This window comes from Eubalaena glacialis, chromosome 1, assembly GCF_028564815.1.
Source record: "Eubalaena glacialis isolate mEubGla1 chromosome 1, mEubGla1.1.hap2.+ XY, whole genome shotgun sequence".
In the NCBI taxonomy this organism is placed as follows: Eukaryota; Metazoa; Chordata; class Mammalia; order Artiodactyla; family Balaenidae; genus Eubalaena; species Eubalaena glacialis.
Window position 1 is genome coordinate 33,707,607 of NC_083716.1, and position 25,683 is coordinate 33,733,289.

Below are 25,683 nucleotides of genomic sequence, written 5' to 3' on the forward strand. Positions count from 1 at the left end.
GTTCCTTACATTACCCCTACCTCCTGCTAGGGACTCTGATCCTCTTGTCTCCCTCTTATAAGGACCCCCTTGATTACACTGAGCCCACCCAGGTAATCCAGGATAACTCCTCATCTCAAAATCTTTCATTTAATCACATCTGTAAAGTTCCTTTTGCCATGTTAAGTAACACATTTACAGGTTCCAGGGATTAAGACTTAGACAACTTTGGGGGACCACTGGCATTATTCAACCTACCACACATCTTTCCAAAGCCTAAAGTTGCATACTGGCAAGACTTAGGTAGGTCCAGAGGGAAAAGGCAATATTAGTAGCTAACTTTTTGAGCACTGACTATGTGCCTGGCACTATGCAAAGTGATTTAGGTGCATTATCTTACTTGGGTCTTAGAGCAACCCCGTAAAATTACTATCTTACAGAAAGGTTAACTTCTTGTCTAAGGCTGTACAGCTAGTAGACGGCAAAGCTTATGTAAAACTAGGTAAATTTGATTCTAGAGCCCTTGTATTTGACCAAGAGTGCCTTGTCCCTACACCTTAAGCTATTATAACTGGAGTCACCATGACCACTACGGGCCTTGGAGACTACGCCACGAGAGGTACTCATGCTCATGGGACACAGGCACACAGGAGTCCTGCAGAGTCCATGCTGTAAGGTCCACACAGATGGTGGAGCCTTCAGAACATCTTCTTACACTCAAAGGAGAAAGCCTGGGGTTACTGAAGAGTTTCTTCAAGTGCAGATTTGGACCAAAAAGCCAAGAAGGGACCAGTTGGAGAGAGAAAGTGAGAAGTCCATTCCTGACCCCAGACCAGCCCTGCAGTTCTAATCAACCTCCCAGAAGAAGAGAGAACCTCACAGTCTTCCCTGGAGAGACTTCCAACTCAGAAGACCCAGATCCAGATTGATCTAGATCCTCTGAAACCCTACCAGGAAGTTTCAGAACCCCAGCTACTAAACAATTTAGCTATAGCCCTATCTGAAACTTTCTAATGAGCCAAGTTAAAGCTATTTGGTTTCACTCAGCCGAAAAAAGGGCCAGTCATTTGTTTTGGGTGATGAGCCCAGAGGTTGTTTCAGGAAAGCACAATGGTCAAGGGAACGGAGTCTGGAGCCGGCCTGCTCTGACTGAATCCTGGCCCTGGCACTTTCTTGCTCTGACTTCATGCAAGTTACATGACCTTTTAGTTTCTCAGTTTTCCCATCTTCAAAAGGGGCATAGTAAGGGAGATCCATATGTCCTTATCCAAAATCAGAAGGTTTCTGGCTTTCGTAATGGTAAAACAGTACATGTGCCATATATTAAATAATTCTATAGGTGGGATCTGCAGCAAACATGTCCATTGTTTCTGAAATAAAAATGTATAAATGTTCTTACCAGGTGAGAAAAATAAAGACCATAATAACCTCATGACCAAATTTTGTAGCCAAACTTATGAAAACCACAGTTTCGAGAGTTGTTATTTTGTTTGTTTGTTTGTTTGTTTTAATTTTGGAATTGCAGGTAAGGGATAACAGGTCTCTGGCATTTACCACCTAATGTTGTTGTTAGGATTAAATGAATTAACAGATGTAAAGTGCTTAGAACATTGCCTGGCACGTAGTAAGCACTATATAAGTGTTAGCAATAACAATTACTATTATTATTCTCATCTAAATAGACTTGGTAGGGGACTATGAACAGGAAATTGTTAATTTATGACTAAATTCGATTTGGAAATTAGTACACTGGAGATTAATTGTCATTAATCCTTTAGAACAATATCCCAGGGCAGATTTCTGAGATGATGGAAATGTTATATATCTTCCTTGTCCAGTATGGTAGCAACTAGCAACATGTAACAATCACTTGAAATGGGACTAATTTCATTTAATTCTAACTAACTTAAATTTAAATGCAAATAGCCCTATGTGGCTTGCGGCTACCCTACTGGACAGAGGGCCGGGTTCCAACCTGGCTCATGAAAACCTATTTAAGCCATAATACAGATGAATTACAGCATTAATAAAAACAAGCCTGAGTTCTATACCATGGGAGCAGAGAAGACCCCATGATGCTGAAGAGAGTTTTCTCTTCCTTTCTAGGCTCCATAGTTGGCCCATGGCAAAGTGCATCTTTGATATATTATTTTTCTTTCTCTACTCCCCAGTTCCCCATCTCCAACTCTCCTCTTGGGGACCCCACATAATTGGGCCACATGCTTCCCTAAGCACCCCCCATCAATACCTCCCAGCCCTTCTACAGCAGTACCATGCTCCCCAGCCACCTGCCTTCCCGCTCCCAACCAAATTCCCACTTGCTCAATGCCAAGATCTCAACCAAGTGTCCAGAGGAAAGGAACCTGATCAAACAAATCCACACTCTAAGCAGTTACCGCTTTTTCTCACATCTTCCCTGCTACTCCTGAATCCGAAGCTCTAAATTGTTGTGCTCCCCTGGACCCCTTCTCCCCGCAAGCAGAGGGAGCCCAGGCAGAGAAAGAAGGAGCCCAGATTGAAGCAGTTGTTGTCCTGTACAGGCCGATTGCCAGCCAGGTGTGTGGAAGGCAGGCACTGCCAACATACATGTGCAGAGCAGCCTCGCTCCTTGCAAATATCTCCTCTTGCCCAGGCAGGGCAAACATTCCCTGCTCTCTGCTTTAGAAAACAGCAAGCACAATTCTTTTCAATTTTCCTTTATTCATTTAAAAATTTGTAGGTAACAAATTGCACATCAAATGAATTGTTTAAAATATACGACAAAAGCCCAGGGAAGACAGTGATTAAGAACAGTTGCAAATAGAAAAAGAAAACCAACCACCTTCATCGGAATCTAGCTTCACCACAATGCACTGGAGCATGGAATTTTTAATGACACAGGTCAACCTTGGAGTACATCCAAGGAGCTTATGTTACTATAAGGACTGGAAGACTGTCCCTCCAGCTCTTACTTGATCCCCAGGCTTGGACCAAAGACGATTATTATGCATGGCTCCTAGGTATAAGGAAAATTTTCCCTGTGGGGCTGTAAATGGAGGACAATTTGAATGGTAAACATTATGTTCTTCTCTGAATCCTTTTGGTTATATTATCTCCTTTTCCGAAGTAGAGATTTGTATTGAAGAAACAAAGTCGTAACACTATTTCTAGAGGGCCTTCTAGGTGCAAGCTCTGTGCCAAGAAAGCCACAGTTAATTCCTTCAGTAGGGAAAATGAAACATCTACATAAATAACTCTCAAAGAACGCTGAGAGAAGAAAGGCTAGGGAGGTATTCAATAAAATGCTGCAGGCATCAGAGCTGGAGAATGTTGACTATTTGGGGCTGGGGTATCAGGGAAGGTCTCACAGCAGCAACGAAAACTTAGTGTGAAGGATGGTTAGGATTTAGCGTGGTAAAATGGAGCAGGAAGGGCACTCAGGAAAAGCAAAGAATGTTCTAGATGACAGCATCATCAGGCATCCTTCAGAAAGTATCCGCGAAGACATGGCTGCATACAGCATCCAGAGATAGTCCGCCACCCCTTCACCCCCAATGCCAACTGGGCCCTGTAAGGGCATCTACTGCATACTGCATACAGTACAGAGATACATGGCTGTATCTGATACATGGCTTCAGTACATGGCTGCATACAGCATTCAGAGATAGTCCGCCACCCCTTCACCCCCAATGCCAACTGGGCCCTGTAAGGGCATCTACAGGGTCACCTGCATCCACCTCCCAAGACAGGCTCTCAAAAATTCTTCCTGGTGGGGTGCAGCACTCTTGGCCTCGGCTGTGCCCATTCCGTGGCAGTGGCTCCACCCTATCCCTACCAGGGCTTCCTACCAGAAACACAAGGAAATTCACTAATCCTGCAGAGATCTAAATGACCTACTGGCAAATTTCACATGATGAAACTCAAATTAAGAACTATGTGGAAATAAAACTTTTCCATCAAGTGAATCCTACTTAACATCTATTGAGGGAGCTCCCTCTTTAAAATGAGGCTGCTAAATCTTTGAATGATGGATCTTTCTTACACTGAATAATTAGTTGAGTCAGTTGAACCAAGTGTTCTCATGGCTTAAATACCAGGCAAGATGTGCGGGGGGAACCGTAAATTTACACTGTGCATTTAACATTAGACACAAGGAAGACTTTTCCTTCTAGGTTATTCATTATCACAGCATTAGAAGACTCTAAGAAAAAAGACGAAGCCATTCTTCTAGTTACCAGTGAAAGTGAGACCAGGTCCAATACTATATTTTCTAGGACTTGATGTAGCTAATCGCTCCAGGAACAATCTCTTGAGTACTTTCCGTGAAATACTGGCGGCTAGGGGGGCCGCCTCAGCAAGAGCTTATACTTTTCTTCTTTGTACTGCACACGCAAAATGCAGTGGAGACCCGAGGCAAACATTTGAAGGGGCGAAGGAAGCACTTACAGGGTATCCTCCAGCCCATGTGAGGGCTGGCCCGCGCCCCCTAGGGAGTCGCCTGCCTCAGTTCTCCCCTGGGGAGGGGAGTAGGTACTTGTACTCCCGCCAGGTACGCGGACTGAGGCTGCTGCCCCTGGCCGGATCTACTGGACTCAGAGATTAAAAGCCCATCTCTCCCCTTCTCCAAGCCTGAGGAACCCAGCCACAGAAACACCTTCTCACCTTTCCTCTTCTAGCCGGTCGCGCCGGAGTCCCCAGGTGCAGCGTCCCTCTGGGATGCGCCTGTCGCTAGCGGCGTCGGGTGTCCTCGCTACTGTGTGTCAGCGGCGGAGCGGACGACAGGAGCGCGCAGAGCCGGGCAAGTGCCCGGGAGACAGAGCCCGGGGCGCGCCGCCCGCCGCCGCCGCCGCCGCCGCGCCCACCCGGCCCCGCGTCGTCGTGTGCGCCCCCGCCCGGCGCCGCTCCCTCGCTCCGCGCCCGCAGAGCTCTGCAAGCTGCCCGGACGGCGGCGCGGGCGGCAGCGCAGCCCCCGCCCTGGGCCGGGCTTTCCCAGAACTCACCCGCCCCGGGTGAGAGGCCGCGAGCGCTACCGCAGGCCGCCGGGCGGCCGGGGGCGCGGCCTGAGCCGGGCCCGCCCCCGGCCGCGGGCCGCGCGGAGACGGCAGGCGCGAGGGGCGGACCCGGCTGCCACCCACGCCCCGGCCGCGGGCCTCGCGACCCCAGCCCGGCCTAGGCCTCGGCCCCGGCCTCGGCCCCGGCCTCGGCCTCGGCACCCGGGGGCTGGCCAGCGCCCGGGCCGCAGCGGGAGCTGGCGAGAGCGCAGCGGGGTTGCCCGGCTCCGACCGGAGGTGGGGAACTCGGTCCACCTCAGGCTGCGGGAATTTAGTCTCACACTTTCCGCCAGGGACCGTCTCTGCTCGACACACACGGAAACCGAGGCTCTTGGAGGTTAAATTACTTGACCGAGGTTACTCTGGTAAGGGCAGCACCAAGTCTCCAATCTGTTCGGTCATTCGTCATTCAGATATTTACTGTTGAGCACCACAGTGGGCGCAATGCAGTGCCAGGCTCGGGAGATACTCCTTTGACTGCTAATAGTGATCGTCCAAATAGTGACATCCAGGTCTGTGGACTCCAAATCTAGTGGCTTTCGCTGCTGAAGCAAACAGGAGGTGTTCAGCGCTGCCAGACACTGCAGGCTCTGCACGGAGCCTTACCTAGCCGTCGAGGTGGTTTTTATACCCAACTGGCAGTCAGCAGAGCCAGGGACCTGAGGAAAATCGAATTATCATCCCCCTCCCTTTCCCCTAAACCCCCCTCCCTCTTTACCTATTTTAATAGACTGACCTGTTCCATAGGTCTGACCCTTCCTCTTGTATTCAATCAGGACCAATTCCGGCGGCCCCTAGCCCTCCCGTCTGTCCACTCCTTGGAGCGAAGCATCCCCCTCAACACAGCCATATCATTCTTCCTCTTCTACAACTTTAATCTGTGCAGAAACCTTCACTGGCCCCCTGCTGCCTTCCAGACTAACTCCTCACGACTGTAGGAACCCAACATGGCCCGGTTATTAGGGACCACCCAACAGGATGCTTCTCCCACTCTGAGCTTCTACCTGGACCATGACCACCTCCTCCCACACCCTTTCCTCCTGCTCAAGTATGACCCTTTCTTTCAGGTCACTGTTAAAAGTGGCCTCCCCTCCTTTGAGCCTCCAGGCGCAGGAGGGGTTGGAGCAAGAATGCGCAGGAGGGGCACCAAAGAATTCTGCCTGTAAGAAAAATATGCCAGCCTGGTCCTTAAACTCTTTTGCTGTTTTCTCACCACTAGGATTTTCCTGAAAATCAACGTTACCTCCTTCCTTGAGAGCCGGTTTTGGAAAGCTCTCTGCAAAAGACTCTGAGGAGACTCTTTGTTCATGAAAAGCTTGAGACCTTAGCACTAGAGGAATAGGGAGTAGTCATTTGCTCTGACCCAGTGCTTGCACGGTCCTGGACAGGTGAATGGAGGAGCCAGGAAAAAGGAAGCGTTACTGACAATAAACAAGGTAGGCTATTTATTGAATATACAGTTGTGTATTATGGTCTTATAATGCATTTAATGAATTAGTAATATCAAACATCATTAATCACCTGGAGCCCTCAAAGACTTGTTTTGTTTTGTTTTGTTTAATTAGGCACATGGGAATTAGGCTTGCAAACTGGTGGATGCACAAGCAGTTAACATTGAATCCTCCAAATGAGTCACTGCACCATTAGTAACCAAGGAAAGTCTAGGTCCGTTAGGCAGGAAAGTTATCTGAGTGTGATAATCAGTATCACCTATCCCTGGAATAGGGAGCCGTACCCAATATTTTGCGAAGAGAGCCGGTCCAGATCAATGTCCTTTGCTCGCCCCCCTCAATCCCTCTCTAAATGAGACTGGAGGGAGCCTTGTCCCTGAGGCTGCCTCACCGCATTGGAATGTCTGAGCTAACAGTGCTTCCAGAGGGTTCATTGCGCCTCTGAACAGCACTGCCCAGACTTTCTGGAGATTTTAATTCACTCCCCAACCTCGCCAACAGTTGCACACAAGGTGCCTTTTTTACACCCTGCTCTCTGTTCAGTGAAACACACAGACCATCTTAGGGGAACAATGGCTCCATTCAAGACTTTTTCAAAAGTACAGCTATAACCTCCACACTGTGGGTTGCTGCCAGCCATTATCTGAAAGAAGAAAGACGGTCAGATAAAGTGCTTGTGAATTGGGGGAGCACTGGACAGTTTCCATGGAAAATTCAGCTTCAATCAACTAAGTTATGCATTTTTGTATACAAGACCATTTTGCATAGTCAAAAACAACAACAAAAACAAAAGCCCCAAGAAATAATGCTGTGGAAGCTATTTAAATGTAGTGCATCTTTGTTTGAAATTTCAGAAGAAAGCACACATCTCTTTTGAACTTGTTACATAATGGTCTCCATTTGATGGAAATTGATTTAAGTTGTAAACATTGGGACTAGGGAACTTAAGTCGTAAAATCATTTTAAGAAATGGAATCACGTCCCTACTTTCTTCCTCTCACATCCTGTAATTTTTGTGATTGGTGGGGGGTGTCTCTGACTTCATGGTTGTTGCTGCCAGTGGGAGGCCCCACACCCCCTACTGCACATACTGCAGAAAAAAAGATTGGCCCTTTGCCACACTCAACAAGCCGGCCATCAGTTAACCCATTTATAAACAAACCTTAAGGTTGGGAACTGAGTAGTCAGCACAGGCACCATTGACAAATTTATTCATCTTTGTTCAACAGTAGCTAATTGCTAAGCAGAGGAATTTGCCAACAGACTTCTGGGTAGCCTTGGAAGCCAAGGAAGAGCTGAAGGAACAAGGCAGCCCTGAGTTTAGGAGTTGCCATTTCCTCTCATTTGAAGTCAGTGTATCAGATTGTACAGGGTTTACCAGCTGTCTGCACATAGGCTAGTGAGTTCAGATAGTGGGGACAGAGCCCAAAACAAGCTTTCCAGAGTTATCTCATATGTGAGGGTAGAAGTACTAAGGCAGTTCGAGGTTGGTGAAAAATACCAGTGTGTTAGAGCAGCAGGTAGCTCTACTTCTGTTGGGTGGTAGGAGTGTGGGTGAAGGAGATCTGTCTCTCAACATAGCCGGTATTAGGGGCACAGACTGATGTGGGTCCACTTGAGTTGATAGCCTCAATCCATCTCCCAGGTGTGAGCCCCTGAGCAAGTTACTTACCTCTCCGTGCCTCGTTTTCCTCTTCTGTAAACTATATCTACCCTTCATGGTGGTTGTGAGCAGTGAGTTAGTCTATGTGAAGCACTTAGATTAAAGAAATACAACTCTGGACTCTATTTTCATTTATATTTACGGTATTTAAAAACTGTGATCTCCTTTGAATACTGCAAATATCTTGTTAGTGTTTTGACAGAAAGTCCATCCATCTTTTTCCCTTGAAACATTCTGGAATCTCATTGTAATATCTGGTTCAGTTGCTATCAGCAAAAGGCAGGTGTAGCTCAAATCATCTCAAGGAGCCATAACTAAAAATTATAAAAGCACAATTAAAAAAGTTTTAACTGTACTAGAATCCCAAAGCATAGACATTGGAGCTTGAGACTTCTCTAGATGTAGGTTTTAAAGTTTCATGTTGTTCTAAGTGGCCAAAATGTTGAAGAGGAAAAGAACTCTGGTATGATCATGGAACTCAAAGGAAAATAATATTCGCTTGAAAAACATCATGTTTTCTTCAAGCTTTGCTGGAGCTAGTCTGCTAGGAAGATGGCCATGGCTCCTGGGTGATCCCAAGTGCTGTGAATTGTCCATAGATTGGACTGGTCACCAGTGGAGGGTGGATGGCATGAAGGCAGGTTTGCATAGGCTAATTTGTTCACTGATTCTTCAGCTGGTAACTTGATGCTGATTAGCTCTACAAGCCCCCAACAAGCTCATTCTTTGGTTTCTCTGCCACTTCTCCTTCACTAATGTTAGCATGTTACTATCTGCTAGCCTTCCCAGATCCTTTTATTAACAATTATCATCCTCAACCACTCCTTATGCCAGAAAATGATAATAATGATAACAGCAGCTGCGATTGAGTGCTTACCATTGTGCTGTTCTTTTATTCTTTCATGCAAAAAATATGTATTGAGCACCTACTATGTGCCAAGCATTGTTCTAGGTACCAGAAATACAGCAGTGAACACAACAGTCAACAAAGTCCCTGCCTTCATGGTGCTTATATTCTGGTAGGCATAGATAGACAATGAGCTATGTAAAAGTAAAGCGTATAGTATAGTAGAAGGTGATAAATGCTTGAGGAAAGTAAAGCAAGAAAGGAAGACAGGGAGTGCTGCAGGGCTTGGGGATGATTGCAATTTTAAATACAATGTCTCAGGTAAGACTTCATTGAGAGGTAGCAATGGAGTAAAGGCTATAAGAGGTGAGGGAGGGTGGAAGACACTGCTTATTTCCCTCCAATATCCATTCTCCATTGTTTCTTTTAGCTATAAAACAGTTCCCACCTACCCTGTTTTGTCTGGACCCATGATTGCCCACTACTTTCCCAACCTCCCTTGCATCTAGGCTAAGTTCATGGCTAAGTTTCAGCCAATGACATATGAACAGAAAGTCAGCAGGCAACATCCAGTAATGTCCTTAGAGCTGAAGCTGCTTGCCTCTGATTTCTTTTCTCCCTTCCCATTATTTGAGAATTGGCAAGGTCTGAGGCAGCTGTCTTGGCCCAGAGATGGAAGCCCTATACAGAGAAAGCAGAGGTACCACAGCAGCTTGGACCACTCACTTTGGGACTGTTATGTGAAGTCAAGGGAGGCTTTTTTTCAGATGGGAGAAATAATAGCATGTTCCTGTGTTGAAAGGATTGACCCATGAGAGAGAGAAAAATGGATGATACAGAAGAAAGAGGCAAGTATTTCTGTAAAAATGTCCTCGAGTGAGTGAGAGGGGATGGGGTCTAGTGTACAAGTCAATGGGCTGGGATTGGACAGGAGCACAGACAGTTCATTTAAAGAAACAGGAGACAAGACAGATTATATTTTCCAAAAGTGACCACGGCAATATTTCCAGGCCCACATACTTTTCCAGAACTTTGCCACTGATAATAGGTGGAGACCAGTTCCCCTTCTTGTGAATATGGGGCAGCCCCAGTGGCTTACCCACTTCTTATTCAATAGAAAGTGTCAGAAGTGATGCTACCTGGCTACAGTGGCTATGTCACAGAAGTTGAGACAGCTTCCGGAACTCTCATACTAGGAATGCAGATACCATGTTGTGAGGAAGCTCAGGCCACATGAAAAGGTTATGTGTAATGTTCCAGCTGATGATTGCAGCTTAGGATCCCAACTGACAGCCTGCATCAACCCTGGACATGGGAGTGAGCGTGCCTTCAGGGGGTTCTAGGACCCAGCCTTCAAGCCATCCCAGTGATGGCAAGCAGAACAGACAAAAGCTATTCCTGTGAAGCCTTACCCGAATTGCAGGTTTGGGAGCAAAATAAATTTCATTTTTTTAAGCCACAAGCTTTGGGGTAACTTTTTAATATAGATTTAGTAGATGAAACAATAGATATGGAAGTTGGGAGGTGAGTAGAGTTGGTAGAGGCTTGTGAAACTTTTCTTCAGTAAAGTGGTAAACAGTGTTATCAGGTGAGAGTAAATAGGGTAGGAGGTACAAATAGTTTGAGAGAGAATATCTGAAATACTCATTTAGAAAAGTGGGAGAGTCAATGAAATAGGGAAATATAATGCCAGGTATTGTGTCCAATTGTGGTCACAAATGAAATGTGAGCCCAGACGTTATGATTGTACATTTTTCTTTGGACAGATTTATGGGTGTATGAGAAGAAAAAATGGAGAACTGGATTTAACAAGGGTTATTAACGAAACAAGAAAGAAGCAAGGACTTAGGATACACGCAAGGGAGTGTTTATAATGATCAACCATAAAGTTAAGCCAGGAAAGGAGGAAAGGAGAATCAGTGAGGATGAAGGCTTACCATGCACTGTGCTCAGTGCTTTATATACAATATATCTTGTATTTATCTTCACAAAAAACATATGAGTAGACACTAATATTGTTTCCATTTTAGAGATAATGAAAACTAAAGCTCAGAGAGGTTAAGCAATTTGCTCAAGGTTACACAAATATCTAGATTTGAACTCATACAATCTGGTCGCTAAGCCATACTCTTACCCTAGCCTTCCTAAGATACCTGAATTATTTCCTTCCGCACTGAGCCCACCTTGCTCACCCCAACACCACGTCATCCCTGAAGTCCTCTGCAGTGAAGGCTACCTTTTCTTCCCTAGTTAACAGGGCAGAAGGAAGAAGGGCTTGTTACTTCCTACCACCCTCTCCCCACCATTTATCCCACTCCCACTTTTCCCAGTGCCTTCCCTCAATAGTCTTCTTTCAAAATTTATGCTACTGGCACGTCCAGTTTCTTTCCATCTTCACCAAAGCCTTCTATCTACCCTTCCTCTCCAGCCTATTTCTGGTATTATCCTAGAGGATTCCACATCCATGCTCCCTTCCAATACTGAGAACACATGTGCCCTCCATGAGAGCAGGGCCATGTGCACACGACATCCCAGCGTGGAAAACCATAGCTGAAAAATGGTAGTTCTCAGCAAATCTAGGAACCTCCTTGCCTCATTGCTTTCCAGCACTACTCAAACTCAGCTGTTGGCAAGCAAGGTCACACCTCCAAAGTCTCACCTCTGAAATTCCCTTCTCTGGTCACAGTTTTCTCTTCTGTTATTAGGCTGACTCTTCTTTTTCTTTATTTTATTTTATTTTTTTTTTGGTATCACATAGCTGTTCTTTTTTTTTTTTTTTTTTAAGTACACAATTCAATGGTTTTTAGTATATTCACAGACTTGTGCAACCAACACTAGAACCAATTTTAGAACATTTTCATCAACACAAGAGATAATCCCACCCCCCCATAAGCAGTCATTCCTCATTCCTGTCACCCCAGTCCCTGGTCACCACTGCTCTGCTTTCTGTCTCCATGGATTTACCTCTTTGGGTCATTTCATAGAAATGGAATCATTCAATATGTGACCTGTCGAGAAACTTCTTTTTCTTCATTCTCATTTTCCAGAAGCAGCTTCTCACCCTATGCTATCTACCTCACCCTGACAAAGATGTTGTGAGCAGTGTATGCAGTAAAGTCTCCATCAACCAGAGCTCTGTATGTCTAAAATGTGTTCCAGGTCTGCCCTCCTGAGCAACTGTACTTTCTCTAAAGTCTGTATTGCTCTTCTGACTCCTCTCCTTTGCTCTCCTTTCCTCCTACTCTCCCAGCCCTTCCAATATCCTTTTGATCTCTTCTCTTTTCTCTCAATCACTGTCCCTCCCACTAACATGGCTTGTTCTTGTGACTTGTTTTTATAACAATTCTCTAGGCCTGATTTTATTCATTACTTTAGTATAAATTTTACTAATATGATGAAAAAAGCTAAGAAACAAAGTCTAAATTACTTTTTACAACATTTGCAATCTGCACATAGAGAATATATCTTCTCTTCCAAGTTCCATGGACATTTACCAGAATGGGTCAAGAAAATCTCAAGAAATTCAGGCTATATTCTCTGGCTAAAATGCAAGAAAACTAGAAATTAATATTAAACATTTTAAATGAAAAAGCATCAACTGCTCAACAATTTAAACATGTTCTTCTAAGTAATGATTGGGTCACAAGAGAAATCCAAACAATAATTAGAGATTTCTTGGAACATGACAAAAATGAGAATATTACATAATCTAAATTTATGAGATGTGGCTAAAGCAATAATTAGAGGCAAATGTGCGTCTTTAAATGTTTTTTTATTATTAAACAAGAAAGTGTAAAAATATATGAACTGAGCATTCAGATTTTAAAAAATACCGAAGACAATTTCAAGAAAAATAAAATTAAAAAGATAGTAATAATGAAAGCCTACCCAACTAGAAGATAAATCAAAGAGCTGGTTCTTTGGAAAACATAAAATGCCTTCGAGGGGAGCGTTAAAAAAGAGTAACACTTCTGGAAAACATAATCAAGAACAAAAACACTGGGACTTCCCTGGTGGTCCGGTGGCTGGGGCTCCATGCTCGCAGTTCAGGGAACTGGATCCCACATGCCGCAACTAAAGATTCCGCGTGCCACAAGGAAGATGCCACATGCGGCAGCGAGGATCCCGTGTGCAACAACTGAGACCCATCGCAGCCAAATAAATAAATAAATATTAAAAAAAAAATAAAAACACTAGCAAAATTATAAAAGAGAAAATAGAACACTATAATAAAGGTGTGACACTTTCAATTATAAAAGAATATTATGAAAAAGTTTAAGCTAATCAATTTTTAAAATCTGCATGAAATTGATAATATTCTGAGAAACTGTATTACCACAATTGATCCAAGAAGGAGGAAAGTCTGTATTTCCTTTGGAACACCATTGCTGGGTTTGGGGAATTTTGGGTTTAAGGAATTCTTCCTTACAGTTCTTGTTTTTCCAAGTTATTAGCCATAAACCATGTTTGCTCAGCCTCCTTTGCAGCTGGGGCAGTGACATGTTACCCAGCATCATCAGCCAGGCATGTGTGTGTGAGACTTAGATTCAAAAGTGAACAATTTGAAGAGGGAAGGTCTATAGAGAATACATTTTGCTAGCAAGAATGAGAGCAGAGAAACTCAGCTTTCTGGGGTGTCTGTAAAGCTGGATTCTTGGTGCCAAGGTGGCTTTAGTGCTGGTAGCAGATGGAATTCCAGAAAAGTTGAGTTACTGGCAGTAGTGCTAACTTATAGCCTCCAGTGCCTGGGGAATTATTTGGGGCATTATTCTTGGAAGCCTAGCTTTGAGGCTGACTCTCCAGCTCTCAACAATTCTGTGAGCTACTCAGATTCCTTTTGGTAAATTGCTTTGCTGCCTAAGTTAGTTTCTGTTACTTGTAACTGAGAATCCTGACTGACCCAATAACCAGTGAAAAAACTGAAAGTAGTTAATTGATTAAATATTTACTGAGTGACTTTTAAGGTAGGAATTGTGTAAGATACTAGGAAAATGACAGTGACTGGGAAGGACTGACATAATCTCTACCTTCATAAAGTTGATAATTTAATGGAGTACTTAGCAATGAATCCTCACCAAAGAAAGATTTATCATGGTATTTTCAAAGTATTTTTACCCAATACTAGTTCATCAATAAAAAGGGGCTCTGTGGCCAAATACATTTTAAAGTTCTGGAGGCTTACAATTCACATTGACATATTAAAGATTATGAGAAGTCCCAGATAAATAACTATTTAACTCTGTTTAACCCAGAGATTCCCTAATTTATAAAATATTGCACAGAACTCTTGCTGTGAAGTGCTGCCCATGGGCCAGATAATTTTAACTATCGGTTCTTACAGACTTTCAGTAGATATGATCAAATGCTCATAAAATATTTTCCAAAGCAAAGAAAATATCATGAAACATCACTTATAAGTCTAGACATGAAAAATCCTAAATAAAATATAATTAAATCGAACTCAGCAGCATATTTTGAAATCATCTACTCTGTGCCAGTCAAAATTTATCTCTGGTTCAAAGATACTTGAATATTAGGTAATTTATTAATAAAAGAATGCATGTCAATAAATCAAAGGAACCAAATTATCATCTCAATAAATAACCAAAAGACATTTCATAAAATTAAACACCACTTTCTACCTGATATAAAAAGTCTTTTTAAAACACATAATAGAAGTGCATGTTCTATGTACTATACTATATCTTTCACAAATAACAGCCATCATCGTACAAATTATAATCTATTTAGAGGCGTAACTATTAAAATTAATACTAAATAAAAATGCCTATTTATGGTTTTTATTATTCAATATAGTCTGGGTATTTTATTTAATATAGTAAGATACAAAACATAAAATAGAAATAGACCTCCTGAAAAGGAGGAGATAAAATTATGATTACCTGCAGAAAATGTGATTATGTACCTAGATAATCCAAGACAATCAACTACAAAATACTTAAAATTAATGAGGGCTTACTAGAGTGGCCGGATACAAGACAAATATTCAAAAATCAACAGCTTTTCTATATAACACTAATATCTACTTAGAGATATATTGGGGTGATCTCATTCACCACAGCAACAAAAACATTAAAAATGGAAATTAGGTACTGGTTACCAGAGGGAAGGGGGTTGGGGTATGCAAAATGGGTAAGGGGGATTAACTGTATGGTGATAGATGGTAACTAGACTTGTGGTGTTGATGACTCTGTATTGTAACAGATGTTAAACTACAATGCTGTACACTTGAAACAGAAAAAAGTAATAAAAGAAAAAAAGAAAAGAAAAAGAAATTAGGGATAATCATAATGATGTACATATTGGATGGGCCAAAAAGTGCCTTCAGTTTTTTAAGTAAAAATAAAAGACACATCTTTCATTTTCACCAAGAACTTTATTGAACAACGTATTCACCCTTTTGTTCCTCTACCTTCTGCCATTTTTCAGGCAACTTCATAATTCCATCTTCCCAAAACTTTTCATCTTTTTGAGCAAAGAACTGTTCCAGGTACCTTTTACAGTCTTCCAGGGAATTGAAATTTTTTCCATTAAGAGAATTTTGTAAAGACTGAAATAAATGGACTGAAGGTCCGATGTCTGGTGAATACGGCGGATGAATCAGAATTTCCCAGCCAAGCTGTAACAGTTTTTGCCTGGTCATCAAAGAAACATGCCGTCTTGTGTTATCCTGATGGAAGATTATGCGTTTTCTGTTGACTAATTCTGGATGCTTTCTGTCGAGTGCCGCTTTCAATTGGTCTAATTGGGAGCAGTACTTATTGGAATTAATCGTTTGGTTTTCCGGAAGGAGCTCATAATAGAAGACTCCCCTTCTATCACACCATATACACAACATCAGCTTCTTTGGATGAAGACCGGCCTTTGGTGTGGTTGGTGGTGGTTCATTTCGCTTGCCCCACGATCTGTTCCATTCCACATTGTTGTACAGTATCCACTTTTCATCACCCATCACAATTTGTTTTAAAAACGGAACGTTTTCATTACATTTCAGTAGATAATCACATGCGGAAATATGGTCAAGAAGGTTTTTTTTCACTTATGTGGAGTGTGTGTGAGTGATTCTTTTGGAGAAATTATATTTGAATAAATAGTGTGAGTGATTCTTTTGGAGAAATTACATTTGAATAAATAGGGAGAGACACAATATTCCTTCATGAAAGACTTAAAGATTAAAGATGCCAGGGCTTCCCTGGTGGCACAGTGGTTAAGAATCTGCCTGCCAATGCAGGGGACATGGGTTTGAGCCCTGGTCCGGGAAGATCCCACATGCCGTGGAGCAACTGAGCCTGCGTGCTACAACTACTGAAGCCCACACGCCTAGAACCTGTGCTCCACAGCAAGAGAAGCCCCCGCAATGAGAAGCCCGCGCACTGCAACCAAGAGTAGCCCCGGCTCGCTGCAACTAGAGAAAAGCCCGCGCACAGCAACGAAGACCCAATGCAGTCAAAAACAAATAAATAAATAAAAGATTAAAGATGCCAATTTCTACTACGTTAATATTTAACATTTAACAAAATTCCAATGGAATTTTTAAAAACTTGCTAGAAAATGCTGATGATTGCTGAAACTAAGGTGATTGTCACATTTAATTTCATTATAATATTCTCTCTACTTTTCTTTTGTTTAAAATTTTCCATATTAAGAAGTCTTGGGGACTTCCCTGGCAGCCCAGTCGTTAAGACTCTGCGCTCCCAATGCAGGGGGCACAGGTTTGATCCCTGGTTGGGGAACCAAGATCCCGCATGCCACATGGTGTGGCCAAAAAAAAAAAGAAGTTTTTTAAAAAACTTGACTGAAAATTTCCCAAAAAAATCATTAAAAAATGATTAGCTACAAGAATGTTTGAAAAGAAGGACAATGACAGGGTAGCAGATGTGACATTTCAGCACCAGCAGTGACTATTCCCAGGCAGAAGCCATGTGGTAGCAGTGTGTCCAGAGAAAAGCCAGAAGCTGGTCCTAAGCTGACTGTTCCTGTCATGTGAGCTTGGCTGTGTCTTGCCCTCCTTGGTTTCAGCCATTTTCTGAACCTCGTTCTCCAGACTTCCCAGTGATTCTGATATAATAGATTACTTTTCCACTCAAACCAGCTAGAGTTGATTTTTGTTCTTTGCACCTAAGAAATCTGATTCAAACAGTTTATAAAAGAAAAAACATACTTCTAAATAATCCATAGGCTAAAGAAAAAATCATAACAGAAATTCTGAAATATCTAAAATTGAATGACAATTTAAAAAAATAACAAGCTACATACCAAATCTTATTGGCTATAACTAAACAATACTGACGGGGAATTTATAACTTTTAAACGCATTTATGAGAAAAGAAGGGTGTGTAATGAATAGCTTAAGCATTCAACACAAGAAACTCGTCAGAGAACAGCAGAGGAAACCCCAAAGAAGAAATTGTACATATAAAAGGAATTATTTAAATAGGAAAAAAAAAAGCTGGATTTTTGGAAAAGACTAATAAACTAGGTAAACTTCTAGCAAGACTAATTAAGTTAAAAGACGTAAATACATAATGTAGACATGGTAATAAAGTTTATATTTATTGAGAAATTAGTGTCAAGTAAAGTCTTCTAAGTACTTGACATGACTCATTTAATCCTCACAACAAGCCTCGAAATGAATACTATTATAATTATTATTTACATAATAGGAAACTAAGGCGCAGAGAGGCTCTTCGCTCAAGTTTCATGATCAGTTGAAAAGACCCTAAGCAGAGTCTCTATTCTTCACCATTATTAAGCTAAAGAAGGTGAACATAACTAGAGTTAGAGTAGAAAGTAAATGAGTACATGACAAGTCTATGAAAAATTTTATGCCATTAAATTTAAAAAGAATGAAATGGACAATTTTTTTTCCTTTTAAAGAAAATTTGTTTATTTAATAGCTATCATAGGCAGTGTGAGTCTTCTAACTTTGTTCTTTTTCAAGGTTGTTTTGGCTATTTTGGGTCCCTGGCATTTCCATAGGAATTTTAAGATCTGTTTTGTCAATTTCTGCAAAAAAAGCAGCTGGAATTTTGATAGGGATTACCTTGAATTTGTAGATCAACTTGAGTTGGTTTGTATCTGTAGATCAGGAACATGGATAAAAATTCAAACAGTGTAGAAAGTAAGTTTCTCCCTCATTATCCTCTACCACGCATTTAGGTATCCTCCCAGGGCTGTTCTATGCATATTCAAGCATTTACTTGTAACTTCTTTTTTTTTTTTTTTAATTTTTTTTTAAAATTTATTTATTTATTATTTTTGGCTGTGTTGGGTCTTCGTTTCTCTGCGAGAGCTTTCTCTAGTTGCGGCGAGTGGGGGCCACTCTTCATCGCGGTGCGCGGGCCTCTCACTGTTGCGGCCTCTCTTGTTGCGGAGCACAGGCTCCAGATGCGCAGGCTCAGTAATTGTGGCTCACAGGTCTAGTTGCTCCGCGGCATGTGGGATCTTCCCAGACCAGGGCTTGAACCCGTGTCCCCTGCATTGGCAGGCAGATTCTCAACCACTGCACCACCAGGGAAGCCCCGTAACTTCTATTTAGAAAAATAAACAAACATATTGATAATTTGTCTTATATGTACCTTGACTTTTTCAGCTAACAGTGTCTCTTAATGATTCTCCCATGATAGTGCATACAGTACTATCCCCTTTATTAATGGTTATGCTCCAGTGTGTTCCCATCCCATTATTTACAGATCCAGTCCTCCACTGATGGAAATCTAAGTTGTACCCATCATTTTGCTGGTAGAGAAAGGGCTGTAATGAATAGCCTTTTATATACAACATTTCACTCATGTAAGAGTAATATTTCCATGGGAGATATTGTTAGAAGTTGAATTGCTAGGTTTCAAATTTTTTTAATTAAAAAAGACTGCCAAATTGACCATGATAGGGGTTGTAATGATTAACAGTTCCACTGGCAATGTAGGTGAGTACTCATTTTCCCACCCCCTCCAACAAAGTGCTTTTCAAACTTCTTGAGGCTCTTCCAACATGGGATTGTTGGATTTCCCTGTAGCGTGTTATTTTCTTTGGCACTTTGCCTCCTTTGTGGGAGGTTTGCAGCCTTGGGTGTCTTCTTTAGGAACCTTCCCACACCCGTTTAGCCTTCATTGTATTTGGCATCCTTTCTTCATGTATCTAAGAGATGTCTGAGGCCAATCTTAATTTACTTGTTTTAGATGACGTAATCATTTTCCTGGGTGTCTAAAGGACTATTTTGTTTTCTCTGACGTCTAACATACAAGAGCCAAGATGACTCTGGGACAGTAAAGGAAAGGGATGTACTCTACCAAATATAGAAACTTTATAACTTTTAGACAAAAATATAGGATAATGTCTCTATGGTTTCAGAGTAGAAAAGGAGTTCTTCAATGAGGTTCTTTAAAAAGTTAAGGAATAAGAGAAAATCAGTAAATTTGGCTTTAACCATATAACCTATATAACCATAGGTATCTTTAACAAAGTTAAAACAAAATCTAAAGACTGAAAGAAAAAAGTTGCAACGTAATAACAGACAAATCATTAGTGTCCTTTAAAGAATGTCTTGAAATCAGTAGGAAAAATAGAAAATGAGCAAATGTTATGAACAGGTAATTTATAGAAAAAATAAACCAAAAGGACAAAAAACATATGATAACATGCTAAACCTCATTTATAATCTAGAAAAAACTAAAACATTTTAAAATGGGATAGTTCTTTACACCAAAAAACTGTCTCAGCTACTTGGCCAAAAGTGTTCTGAAGTCTGGCAAGAACAAATGTTAGAATTAGAGGCCATGGGGATTTGTACATACACTGTTGCTGAGAGTGTAAATCAGTACAACCTCTTTCAAGAGTCATTAGACAATATCTAGTGAAGTTGAAGATCCTTACACTACAAATTCCAGTTCCACATCTGTGTCTATACATAGAGGAATTTCTGCATATATACATAAAGAGACATACTATAATTTCTTTGCAGCCTTGTTGTTAATTGCCAAAATAAATTGAAACAAGCCTGAATATCTGAATGTTTGTCTATTGGTGAATGCACTAATGTGTTTGTTTTTTGTTTTGTTTTTGTTTGTTTTTGACAGAATGCTATACTATAGTTTAAGTGAATAAATTAGATTGTGAGTATAAACATGGATATATCTCAAAAATATAATTTTGCTTGAAAAAGAAGAATTACAGAATGACCTTTACAGTATGATAGCATTGCTGTAAATTTTAAAAACAAACAAAATAAGATTATATCTGGTTTATGGGTACACGTGAAATGCAAGTGTTAACAACATGGACAAGATGTGTACACATGAACTTCATGACAGGGATTTGCCTCTAGACAGGTAAGAAAATGAAAGAGAAGGGTATAAAAATCAATTCAATTACATCTGTAATGTTTTTGGTTTTTAAAAGTATCTGAAGCTTGACTTTATTAAAATTAAAAACTTCTGCTCTGCAAAATACACTGTCAAGATGTTGAGAAGACAAACCGCAGACTGGGAGAAAATATTCTCAAAAGATACCTCTGAAAAGGGACTATTATCCAAAACATACAAAGAATTTTTAAAACTCAACAATAAGAAATGAACAACCCAATTGAAAAATAGGCAAAAGACCTGAACAGACACCTCACCAAAGCAGAAATACAGTTGGCAAGTAAGTTTATGAAAAGATGTTCAACGTCATATATCGTTAGGGAATTATGAATTAAAACAACAATGAGATACCACTACCTACCTATTAGAGTAGCTAAAATCCCAAACATTGGCAATACCAAATGTTGATGAGGATGTGGAGGAAGGGGAACTCTCAAGCATTCCTGGTAGGGATGCAAAATGGTACAGCCACTTTGGAAGATAGTTTGGCAGTTTCTTATAAAACTAAGCATACTCTTAGCATGCAATCCAGGAACTGGACTCCTTGGTATATACCAAAATGAAATGAGAACTTAGGTCCACATAGAAACCTGCACATCAGTGTTTATAGAAACTTTATTCATAGTTGCCAAACTTGGAAACAGCCATGATATTTTTAGTAAGTGAATGAATGAATTAACCTGTGGTATATTCAGACAATGAAATATTTTTTAGTGCTAAAAAGAAATGAACTATCAAGCCATGAAAAGACATAGAGGAAACTTAAATGCACATTACTAAGTGAAAGAAGCCAATCTGAAAAAGCTACATACTACATGATTCCGACTATATGACATTCTGCAAAAGACAAGCTGTGAAGACAGTAACATGATCAGTGTTTGCCAGAGGTTAGGTGGGAGGGAGGGATGAATAGCTCAGAGGACTCAGAGCACAGAGGACTTTTAGGGCAGTTGAACTCTTCCACATGATACTACAATGGTGGATACAAGTCATACATTTGTCAAAACCCATAGAATGTACAATACCAAAGGTGAACCCTAATGTAAACTGTGGACTTTGGGTTCTAATGATATATCACTGTAGATTCATCAATTAACAAATGTACCCCTTTGGGGCAGGATGTTGATAACGGGGGGAGGTACTGTGCATGTGTGTGCATGGGGGTATAGGAGGACGCTCTGTACTTTCTGTTCAATTTTGCTGTGAACCTACAATTGCTCTAAAAAAATAAAGTTTATTAATTTAAAAAATATCTGAAGCAAATATAGTAATATTTGTTAATTCTGAGAGGTGGGCATAGTGTTTATTACTTTCTGTACTTTTCTATGTTTAAAAAATTTCTCAATACCACAAAAAAGAAAAAACGTGTGATAAGATCACAAGAATAAACTGAACAAAATATAGAAAAGATGGATTTGAAAATAACCCAAACATACACACATACATATATATAATATACATGGGTATAATAAATAATAAAATAAATATAACGAGCCAGTGTGAAAGGGATGGACTATTAAACAATGCATTAGGAAAATTGGCTACCTATTTGGAAAAATATCAAGTAAGAACCTCACCTCACTCACACACACATCAAATAAATTTCAGAAGAATTAATAACTAAATGTTAAAATGAAACCATTAATATAAAGAAGTAAAATAAAATGGAGGTGAATATTTAACTTGTCTAATTGTGGGGAAGAGTTTTCTAAGTCTAAAAGTAATTGAAAGGGGACTTCCCTGGTGGCGCAGTGGTTAAGAATCTGCCTGTCAATGCAGGGGACATGGGTTCGAGCCCTGGTCTGGGAAGATCCCACATGCCGCAGAGCAGCTAAGCCAGTGCGCCACAGCTACTGAGCCTGCACTCTAGAGCCTGCGAGCCACAACTACTGAGCCCGTTTGCCTGCCCGTGTGCCCCAACTACTGAAGCCCCTGCGCCTAGAGCCCGTGCTCTGCAACAAGAGAAGTCTTCGCAATGAGAGGCCCACGCACCGCAAGGAAGAGTAGCCCCTGCTCTCTGCAACTAGAGAAAAGCCCACGCACAGCAAAGAAGACCCAACACAGCCAAAAAACAAATAAGTAAAAAATAAATTTATTTAAAAAAATAAGAGCAATTGAAGGAGTTTGAGTGAATGTTTAAAATACATAAATATTTTAAACTTTTACATGTTAAAGTATTATGAACAATTAAAAATACAAAAACCAAACTGCAGAGTGAGCAGGTATGATTTTTTTTTTAATAAATTTATTTATTTTATTTATTTATTTTTGGCTGTGTTGGGTCTTCACTGCTGTGTGTGGGCTTTCTCTAGTTGTGGCAAGCGGGGGCTACTCCTCGTTGTGGTGCATGGGCTTCTCATTGCAGAGCACGGGCTCTAGGCGCACGAGCTTCAGTAGTTGTGGCACATGGGCTCAGTAGTTGTGGCATGCGGGCTCTAGAGCACAGGCTCAGTAGTTGTGGCTCACGGGCTTAGTTGCTCCACAGCATGTGGGATCTTCCCGGACCAGGGATCGAACCCATGTCCCCTGTGTTGGCAGGCAGATTCTCAACCACTGCGCCACCAGGGAAGCCCTGCAGGTATGATTTTTATAGTCTGAAAATAAAAGCAAAACTGAAGCTATGCAATAAAACCTTAAGTATCTCCCAGTCAGCCTTATGCCGCCTCCTTACCCAATTCATTTCACTGCACAATTTTTTCTAGTCACCAGGCTTAAAATTCCCAAGAATCTTTAACTCCTCAAAATCTTTCTCTTCACCTCCATCAATAAATTGCAAAAAGATTTTCAACTGCCACTTATTGAGTATGTGTTATGTATCAAACACTGTATTAGGTGCTTTACATTCTATGTCTTATTTAATCCCCAACTCTATAGTATTGGCATTATCTCCTCTTCATAGATAAGGATCAAAGTTCAGAGATATGAAGTAATTTTTCTGTAGTTCACCTGTGGGATGCAGCTTGTTAATGGGTCTTGAGATCAATTTAGTGGCCATGGCTAGCAGCTTTAAGAAATGAAATAAAGTAGAAGAGAAAACATCAGAATACATCATGCATATTAAGGGTAGGAGCTGTTTCATTAACCTTTGATTCAGGAGTGTGTGTGTGTGTGTGTGTGTGTGTGTGTGTGCGCACACTGGAACAAACGTAAAACGTTTTTCTTACTGTGTGTCATGTTTAGAAAAATTTGAATGCCACTGTCTTACCTAGTATGAGGTGGAGGATTCACACCCAGGCTGTGGGTCTCTAAAGCCTATAGCCTTGCAACTTCACCACTTACTGTTCAACCTGGCATTCAAGGCCCTCCGTCACCATCCCCTTCCTATCTTTTCAGTCTTTTTCTCTACTTCTTTTGCCCAGCCATGGACTATCATCTTTCCACAGTATTTTCTCAGAACGCTCTGTGGTTAAGCCTTGGATCAGACTGTTTCTGCCACAGGTCTCCTGTCACATCTACTGGATAAAAAACCTCCAGAGAGTCACCGTGTCATCTTTTACATGAGCCACACAACCACGTATTTTCCCATTTTGATTTTAGAGAAGGAGGATCCATTCTTACAACTAAGATTGATAAAGTGCATGCCCTTATGTTGCATTATACTTTGGTGGAAAGTTAAGCAGCCTTCGATGCTTTAAGGTCACTATGATGCCACTGAGTAAATCTGTGATAAAGGACCAACAGTGGCACCAGTAGTAGCTAACATTTATTTACTATGTGCCAGACCCTGAGCTAACTCTTTTTATTTTTTTTTTAATAAATGTATTTATTTATTTATTTTTGGCTGCATTGGGTCTTCGTTGCTGCATGCGGGCTTTCTCTAGTTGCGGCAAGCGGGGGCTACTCTTCGTTGCAGTGTGCGGGCTTCTCACGGTGGTGGTTTCTCTTGTTGCGGAGCACGGGCTCTAGGCGCGTGGGCTTCAGTAGTTGTGGCATGCGGGCTCAGTAGTTGTGGCTCGCGGGCTCTAGAGCGCAGGCTCAGTAGCTGTGGTGCACGGGCTTAGTTGCTCTGTGGCATGTGGGATCTTCCCGGACCAGGGCTCGAACCCGTGTCCCCTGCATTGGCAGGCGGATTCTTAACCACTGCGCCACCAGGGAAGTCCCCTGAGCTAACTCTTCACAGGCATTACCTCATTGAATCATTAGCCCCATTTTACAGATGAGAAGGTTGAGACTTAGAAGGGGTGTAATTTGCCCAAGTTTGTATAGCTAATAAGTGGAAGATCTACTTTTCAAAGCCAGGCGGTGTTTTACCAGAAACTGCTTGGTTAACTGCCATTACTGTACTGTCTCTAGACTGATTTCCCTGAAAGACACCCTGAATGCTTAGTTTCAAGTTCATGAAATGTGATAGGGAAAGCCTGAGGGATGGAGGGTTGTTCACATGGGTAGTGCCTGGGGAAAAAGCTGCTTCGGAGGGTTGAAGTGAACTTGGAGGGGAGGGTTATGTGACCTGGTGTGAGGCAGCAGCACAGCTAGGACAGAGAACAAGAATTGCTGTTGAAAGATCCAGGGTCATTGGGGTTAAACCTAAAGTTAAAGACAAGAATCAAAATGGAGGAGTCAGCAGCCAGAAGAAGGTGGTTCAGAACTAAGGCAGCAACCAGCAAGCTCATGTATGGGAAGCTCCTTGCTTGTACTTGGGGACAAGGGACTTGAAGGTCATCAGCAGTCATGGGGCAGTGTCTCCCATATGCCTCGCTAGGGAAACACTGGGCGCCTTTTCTGCCAAGCAGCTCACACGTGCCAGGCACTCACCCTGGGGCCAGGCAGGTGACGGTGTGTAGCCGCATTCCTTTGAAGAAGGAACACTGCCATTTGTCATTGCAGTGAACCTCGATGTGGGACTCAGATGACCTTTCTATCACCTGCCCTCTAACCGTAAATATTTTAAACAGACCATTGCCCTAGTAAGTGAAACCAATTGCTGTGTATTTGTAACTTTACTTGCCCAGTGAACTCAGAACTGCGGAGGGCTGGGCATTGACAAATAATGAATAATAATAATAATAATATATATTTATTGTGTATCTGCTGTATGAAGGTCTTTTAACACATTCTCCTCTTTTGCCCTAGAAAGAACAAACAAGCTAATCTTCAGAGTTACAGGGGGGAAAAAACTCCAGGCTCCATCCAGGTCCTCTCTTTGAGCTATGCCAATGCTTCACAGTTGGAAAGGCATTTCTCAAGACTCCTTCCCATGTATAGAAGGTGATCATCCTACAGGGCGATCAGTAATGAGTTTTTAAAGCTTATTTCACATTTTACCACATCCCACATCATCCTATTTTAATTTGCTTCTGTTTTCACATGTATTCCTCTGATCTTCCTGTCT

General features: G+C 41.6%; 2 protein-coding genes across 6 annotated transcripts in view; one reads left to right on the forward strand and one right to left on the reverse strand.

The window, feature by feature from the left end:
• PLCE1 (phospholipase C epsilon 1) overlaps positions 1-6,041 on the reverse strand; it is a 320,122-nt gene extending 314,081 nt beyond the window's left edge. For 4 of the 5 annotated variants that reach the window (XM_061169454.1, XM_061169606.1, XM_061169250.1 and 1 more), the window contains exon 1: positions 4,621-4,814. The gene's annotated coding sequence lies outside the window, so the exon portion shown is untranslated. Of the gene's footprint in view, positions 1-4,620; positions 4,815-5,745 lie in introns of those variants that run through there. The other variant, XM_061169296.1, reaches the window with a different exon arrangement.
• Positions 5,280-25,683, forward strand: part of MYOF (myoferlin) — a 586,741-nt gene continuing 566,337 nt past the window's right edge. Inside the window, exon 1 of the mRNA XM_061169872.1 lies at positions 5,280-5,283. The gene's annotated coding sequence lies outside the window, so the exon portion shown is untranslated. The remainder of the gene's footprint in view (positions 5,284-25,683) is intronic.